An 8,357-nucleotide genomic window follows, 5' to 3' on the forward strand; every position below is an offset into this window, starting at 1 on the left:
GAAGCTTTTCCTTCACTTAAACTTGTCTGTGGTCAATTCACCAAATAGCTGGAATACAGCGTGGCTCGCTGTGTGATGTTTGATGCAAAGGTAGGAAAATGCCAGCAGTAGATGGGTAAACACATTTGTTTTGTGCTGCACAGTCACTCATCCAAATCAGTTCACCTTATCTTTGCATCTACATCACGTCAGAGAAATAACTGCTCCTGATACCTCAGGAGTGCTTTGCTGGAAGGAAGTTTCAGCTTAAAACTGAGGTCCCTAATTTTAGTAGTAATAACACTTCTGTTCTGGTTAGAACACCTTCTGAAAAAAATATTTCTGAGAGAAACAAAAGATTGTGGTTTTCATTGTTGTTGTTGTTGGCTAACACACACACACACACACAAAGTGAAAAAAGAAAAACTTTCACAGCTTTCCCATTATTAGTTCTGGGAAAACATAATAAAGCCACAGCTGGCAGGCACTTATTTTTTTTTTCTTAGCATTTGATAATAGAATTCATTGGTAAGTGGAAAGCTTACAACCCTTAGTCTGCTGCAAGTTGCCCTCTGCTAACATTATGAATAGATGTTAAAATCCAAGCTAATTGTAATTCACTTAATAATAAATAAATATATTTGTACCATCAGTAATCAAGGTTTTTTTTTGTGAAAAGTATTTTTAATGTAGAGCGTCAATAAACTCTGGAAAAAGAGATGGTCAGGTCAGCATGAAGAGTTCAGAGAGACAGGGTATGTTCTAATGCAGCACTCTAATATATACCTAGTCCCTGTGATTCTATTTTTAATGACATTTCCTTTAACAGCACTTCAGCAACCATGGAAGGTGAGGAGAGAAAATAATGTCTATCTTACTAGTACACCACAAAGCTGAAGTTAGCAGTTCTGTGAGTGATGAACAGCACTTCCAGTGGAGTTGTCTACAGTAGTTCAAGCCCATTACTCCACCCCCATTAGAGGCATTTATCATTTAGTCACTATGCTTATGCAACAGTATTCTAATGCTGCAAAAAATACCTCGCCAGCTCTATATTAGGGATGGGTGAATTCATTCTGATAAAATGAGAACTGTTCTTAATTTTTCCCAGACCTGTAACTGAACCAAAACCTTATGTTCATCCATCATTATTTCAGACCTGAGATCTTGTGCTTTGCAAGCAGGGCCCCAATGTATCAGCTCAGCAAGGTCCCTGATGCAATGGCGGTGGGCATGGTATAAGAACCTGACCAGAACGGAACAGATTATTTGGGAATTTCTTCATCCCTTTCCATCTGCAAACTTCTCTCCTAGGCTTCTTGCCAGTGGTGAAACCACGGTGAGGATGTAATCTGCTGGCAGCCCAAAAGAAGCACAGTGTCAGCAATATGGATTGATATGTATATTTAGGAATGGCTGGATTTGAAATACAGCATAAACTTAGATTAATTCTGGGAAATGTTATCCAGTAAAACAGTAAAAATAGTATACTTGTTTTTTTTTTTTTTTTTTTTTTTTTTTTTTAAATCTGTAACTACTATTTTGATTCCTGTGTCATTTTTCTCACATTTCATTATTTATGAATCAGTATAATATACACATTTAAGAGCAGCTTTCAGCAAGTTCTTCTTGTGCAGGTACAGAAGATATATCTGTAATTATAGCAAAATTCATGTCTTTCAATCATAGTTATATTGCATCTTATTGACTTATCACCCCTCCCTAAGTACAGATTGGTATATCCGAAGAAGTTATGCCATAAGTGAACAGTTATCAGAAATCACCCAAGTTAGAGAACAGAAATTCCTAGTACTTGCTGGAAGGTAAAGGAAGAAATACATTTTACAGCATTGATGTGGAACATAATAAAACATTCAGGCTTTACAAAGCTTCCTGATTATTTTTTTTTCAAAAATGTCTAAAAAATAAGCAAAAAACAGTCCCAGTGATTGTACCTAAATTATTTTCAGTGTTTCATCTGTGACATTTCAGCACTTTCCCTCCAGAAACTAATCTTAAGTAATAAGTCTTCCTCAAGCCTCCATCCGTCTGTGAATGAATGTATTTCTGTCTGTTAAAATTCAAGGACTGTTCACAATTTACATTTAATCATCTGCAGCTAAGGAACAAAAAATGTTACAAGAATTTTTGAAGACTTAAAGCAAGGACTCACGTAAGGACAAATTATTGGAGTATTATTGATGACTGCAGTGAAGATTCAGTACTACAGACTCTCAGGGAGACCATGGCCATGGGTTTATCTCAGAATTCCGTCTGAGTCTTCTCTTTAAGGAATTTTTCCAATACTTTCAATGAAAAAAATAAAAAAAATTTTCATGACAATCAAATGGCATTGAACCTGTTCTCTTCTCTCCACCACAGGGATGTTGGTAAGCTCTCTCCAACAGGTGATTCTTTGCTTTGTGTGGTGATGGATATGGATATCTGACCCAGCTACTGGACAAGTAGGTGTGATCTGTGACTAACTTTCAGATTATTCAGTTATTTGCTCCTGGCCCTACAGGTTTTTGCATGTTTTCTTAACAATATTCACCAGAGTTTTGCCTTCAGTGCTAGTCCAGCTAGCTGAATGCTGTCCTGGATGTTATCAGACATCACCAGGTTGGAAAAAAAACAGCTTGGATATACTGCAGGTGTAGAGGGCATGACACAAAACTAGGGGGACTGGCTGATGCACCAGAGGGCCATGCAGCCATCCAGAGAGACTTTGACAGGTGGACTGACAAAAACCTCATGAAGTTCAACAAGGAGAAGTGCAGCGTCCTGCACCTGGGGAGGACCAATCCCAGGCACCAGGACATACAGATGGCCATCCAGCTAGAAAGCAGCTTGTCAGAAAAGCACCTATGAGTCCTTGTACACACCAAGTTGAACACAAGTCAGCAACATCCCGTTGCTGCTAAGAAGGCTAACAATTCTGGCTGCATTAGGCAAAGTATCAACAGCTGGTCAAAAGAGGTGATCCTTCTGCTCTACTCAGCATTGTAGAGGCCACACCTGGAGTACTGGGTCCAGTTCTGGGCTGCCCAGTACAAGACGGACCTGGACATACTAGAGAAAGTCCAACAAAGGGCTACCATGATGATCAAGGGACTTGGAAGAGGAGTTGGAAGGGATGATCAAGGGACTTGGAAGGGACTCTATGAGGAGAAGCTGAGAGAGCTGGGACTGTTCTGCCTGGAGATGAGGAGGGTCTGTAGGGATCTTGTCAATGTCCATAAATACCTGAAGGGAGGTTGCAAAGAGGATAGAACCAGGCTCTTTTCAGTGGTTCCCAGTGCCAGGACAAGAGGCAATGGACACAAGCTAGAACATGGGAGGAGGTTCTGTCTGAACGTCAGGAAGCACTTCTGTGCCATGTGTGTGATGCAGCACTGGCACAGGTTGCCCAGAGAGGTGATAGAGTCTCCCTCCTTAGAGATCTTCAAAAGCTGCCTTGACATGGTCCTGGGAAACCTGCTCTTCTGGGTGGCCCTGCTTGAGCAAGGGGTTGGACCAGATGGCCTCCAGTGGTCCCATCCCACTTTAATCATTCTGTGATTCTGTGATAATCTTACAAGCTGTGTCAATTCAAGTATTATGCTGTCTTAGCTTGTTTCTGAATCATTGCCACACAGGTAGAGATTTCTGCATGTCAACAAGAAGATATTGACAGGGATATTCTTGAATTATAAACTAATTGAGTAGAATTTGACAATTCATTAGTGAAAGCCTATAGGACAGAATAATGCCGACAAACCAAACCAACCAACCAACCAACCAACCACCACCACCACCACCAAAAACAACAACAAACACACACAAAAAAACCCACCCTAAATCTAAAAATACCAAAAACGTCTCTGGTGGTCTATGCTGGTATTTAACCATGCAGAAGAATGTTGTTGGATCTTTCAGATCTTATGATTATGGTTCGTGGTTTATATGCTCTTTTTTTTTTTTTTTTTCTTTTTTTTTTTTTTTTTGACTGTTTCAAACAAAAGGTGATATGGCAGATATAGCACACAAGAGCACTTTGCCATGTGGTACACTGAATGTACCCATGAAGTTAGATTCACGTTTTCAGATCTGGGAACTGTGTGTTTAATTAGCTTAAGCAGAGACTGGTCATAGCAAGAAATAAGTTCTGTATTATTTCAGTACTTGTTTCGAGCTTTACTGTGAAGCAACATATTTGGTATATAGACCATTGAGTCAGCAAGGAATGTAACAGGTATCATAGCTGTTGGCTAAAATTTAGAATAAATAAATGGGATACTGGAAAGTGTGTAGTGCACCCCACTCCATTAATAAATTGTTAAACTGAAGGCTCAGATGTGCTTTCAGTAACCACTGACATTTTATCTGAAATAAGGATGAGAAATTTCACTTGCTACAAAGCAAAGCATTAAAAAGGCTCCTTATCTATGGGACCAGAATAGGGATATTAGTAACACTGTCTGCTTCTTTTTAAAACCCTATTAGTGTCAGGTAATATGTTTCTCCAATGACGCTTGACATTCACTGGGCTCAAAAAACCCTGAGAATGAACTTTCCGAGGGAATATTTTAAGTAATACACTAATCACTAGCTAAAGAAAATGTGACCTTTGATATCAGTAAAACATACACTAGCTTTGTTCCTAGAATTGGTTTCTTAATACATACAGGCATTAGCAAAGTAATCTGCTATTTCTTTTTCTGTGCTTCTGTTTTGGTCCATATGTACACATGTATACACTAACTAAGCAAATATTGAGCTTGTGCTATTTCTGTGAGTTCAGGAAAATGCAAAGCTAGAAGGTGGGACTATTCTAGAGGCTAAAACTTGTATTTTATTTATTTATTTTTTTATTGCTGGTCTGTGTAATGCAGATTAGGAGATTTGGATCCCACATTACTGTGTTAGTATTGATCAACCTTTTTCATGACAAAGTGATTTACATTACATAAAATTTCATGTGTGTAAGGCACCTAGAATTGTCTAGCTGTGCCTCACAGATTATCCCTCCAAAGGTAAAAGGCCCAAGACTGTACAACTATCATGGACACTGAATGGTATGAATAGCACAGCTGGAATGCTGGTGGAAATACTCATATTTTTAAAGGACAGAAAAATAGCTTGGACTGCACTACTGTGACTAGAAATCTGAAGATGGAAAACACCGTATCACATGCAAGAATTATAGAATCACAGAATAGTTTGGGTTGGAAGGGACCTTAAATATCACCTAGTTCCAACCAGGTTGCTCAAAGCCCCATCCAACCTGGCCTTGAACATTTCCAGGGATGGGGCGTCCGCAGCTTCTCTGGGCAGCCATGGATGCTTGTGTCCCTCCATTCTATACATCCCTCCATCAATATATTTGCAGGCTGTATGTGTTCAAACTCTTTGCCTTATTGCAATATATCCTGACCTTTTACTTTTCCTTAGTTTCAGGCTCCTTGCATTGTTTCAGACCCTTAAACAGAGGCATGTACAACATGCAGTAACTGTGTCCTAAAACCACCTTGAGTTTCAAGAAGCCTCTGGACTAAGCACAATGTGATGTAGATGGCACCTGTGTGTGCCCTTTAGCCTCAAGGTCATAACACAATCCTTGTCACATCTATTTTGCAGGGTCAGTATAGATATATCTAATTGGAACAAACAGAAGACAACTCAAAAGCAGAATGTGGCAAATGTCACAGACAGATAGAACTGAAGCCCACTGTTTTGGAGACTTTCTGAAAAGCCACCATTTATTTTGGTGAAACATGCAACAAATATGCAAGCATATATTCCCCGCAACTCTGGATTTGATTAGTGCTTCTGAGCTGCTTTTCAGATCTATCCCTTAACATCCTGAAGTGAAGCTTAAAGCAAAACTAATTAAATACCTGGATTACAGTAAAAATAAAACATCTCCTAAAATCTGTATGTTCATTAATGAAATGACTGATTCTGATTAATGGTGGCAGAAGGTTTCCACTGAAAAGTTCTCCTGAAGCTCCACAGTGAATGTGAGAGAAATGGTCACAGGTGATGGATCATTTGCTGAGTGGCTCAGATAACTTTCCCCTGCATTCATTCTCTGGATAAATGTTCCTTTTGAGAGCGCTTCTGAGGTCAAAAGTCTTTCTGGCCATGAAGGCTGTGAAAAAGTGGAAGGCTTTCACCAAAGCACTGTTTGTCACCAAGCTCCCTGGGCTGTGAAGCTTTTCATTGTTCCATGCCTCATTCCGATGAACTGGTTTGACAGCTGCAGTTTTAGAAAGATCTACCAAATACAAGGGAACAAAAAAGAAATAAGGAGATGGGAAAATTTTTCACTGAGAACATATGGGTCAGGAAAACAGTGAAAAAATGGCTGATCTATTGATTGGCTAGAGAGCACAAAATCTGTAGTTTTAAATGATTAAAAAGCTAGATTCCAATTTACTCACCCATTCTGGGTGGTAACTCACTCTCAACTGCTCCTGTTCATTTCAGTGGAACTACAGGAGAGCTTATGCACTGTGAGTAAGCAAGACAAAACCTCATGCTAATTTACATGCTGCAGTTAGCCATGGCTGATAAACATTTATCTCTTGAACATGACTATGTGCCACGCTCTCACATTCTCAATATGAGATGTAATGGTGTTAAATAGTGACACCAAATTGAAACTTGCCATATAAAAACCATCACATTTTATATGGTGAGTCTTTTACATAGCTTCTTTTGCTCCCAGCCAAGGTTTCAGACTCATCACCTGCTGTCACTGCAATATCCAACACTGATAGTGCAATCTGACCTTAAAGCCCATATAGTAGCTAATGGAGGATTCCATGTGAAAGATACTATAGTGAGCATAATGCCTGTGTAATGTTCTGCCTCTTGCCTCCAAAGTTGTAGCTGGTATGTCCAGTCCATGTTGTCCTTCTGTCATGTCAACCTCTGGATGCATTTTCAGTTCTCTGGCCGTTATGCAGCTGGAATAAATGAAAGCAAGGCTGTACCTTCATTGATACACCATGCCTTAACGCTGCATCTATTTCTTTACTTGTCTCTTCTTGACCTTCATTTAAATACTAACAGAGTATTTCTCTTGTAAAAGGGCAGATGGACAGGCTAACAGGCCCTGAATCTGTGCAGGAGGAAAATGCTGCACTTACAGCCACTTGTATATGATCCCATGTGTCCCTATAGAACTGCACACCGTGCAAATAAAGTTCTTTCTATTATTCTTTATTGATTTTAAAAGGCAGCTCACTCATTCTTTTTTTTTTTTTCCTTTCTTTTTTTCTTTTTGTCAGAGTCCTAGTCTGAGTAGACGGTCATTACTATTTTAAGCCTAGGCAGAAAAGATCTTTCCCCTTCAGACTTGCCATACAAAAATATAGTGCTTTACACAGCAAGTCATACTCACAGCTTCTTTTGTCCTCAGTAAGTCTCTGAAGTGCAAATTAGAGGGAAGCGTATATAAATGACAATGATTTTTTAAGACATTGACATACTTGTGTCACCTGTGTCTATCACAATAGTACCAAATCATCCTTTCCCTTGCCACACATGGACTTTTGTTTTTCTTACACAGCTCTCTAATCGTGGTTTTCTTGTTTCAGTTGCCTGAAGCCAGAGACGTAATGTTTCTTGTCTGACTCCAAGGCAAGTTAAATAACTCATATATCATATGGGCTCCCCTTTGTTATCAGCGCTCTGTGGTTGGTTCTAATTAGATGACTGAATTACTTAAGAAACCAGAAGGAGCGAGGTGTTTCCCATGAATGTAATTATCTACCTACTGCATGATCCTCTCAAAACTCCTGTGGCTAGGGATCTCCCAAACCTTCCTTCTTCCTTTCCAAAAGAGCCCGTGTTGTCTGGGCCTTTGTTCCCTCACTAGTAATTACAGAATCAGAATTTTCATGATCATTTAAGTTTTGTGCAAAAGCTGATACAGAGCAATTTCAGTGCTGCCTCATTCTGAGAACAAACAAAACATTGCACCTTTTGAATGAACCCCCCTGCCTGTGTGATTAGCACTGATCAAGGTTTTCAGTATATCTGAGAGATGGAGAAATACAATTACTTTTTGCAGTACAAGAAATAATGGCACTTTGCATTTCAGTTCATGTAAGGTAGTGCAACAAAAAGCAGAGAAAGTGATGCACAGACACTTGTATGTGTTTACATTGATGAAAACAGACAGACACATTCTGCCCACGCTTTCAGCTTTGCCTCTAACTTGTAAATGCAGTTAATGTCCAAACTAGTAAAACCTGCTTTTAACAATGCTTACTACCTGGGCAGTAGGCTGTGCTACTTCTGTGTGACCAGATTTGTGACCAGAACAGAAATGTCAAGTCATCTGTACTCTGCTCTGAGTGAGCTGGTTGCAACCTGCTCATGTAGAA

The 8,357-nt window shown here is 39.5% G+C and overlaps 1 long non-coding RNA gene across 1 annotated transcript; it reads right to left on the reverse strand.

Moving 5' to 3' along the window:
• Window positions 1-5,471: 5,471 nt before the first annotated feature.
• LOC121068307 lies at window positions 5,472-7,613 on the reverse strand. Its single transcript, XR_005818794.1, has 3 exons — window positions 7,370-7,613; window positions 6,405-6,474; window positions 5,472-6,238 (listed from the first exon to the last, which is right to left on the reverse strand). It is a non-coding gene; the product is annotated as an uncharacterized LOC121068307 (long non-coding RNA).
• Between the last annotated feature and the right edge of the window lie 744 nt (window positions 7,614-8,357).

This window comes from Cygnus olor, chromosome 3 (assembly GCF_009769625.2).
Source record: "Cygnus olor isolate bCygOlo1 chromosome 3, bCygOlo1.pri.v2, whole genome shotgun sequence".
Classification (NCBI taxonomy): Eukaryota; Metazoa; Chordata; class Aves; order Anseriformes; family Anatidae; genus Cygnus; species Cygnus olor.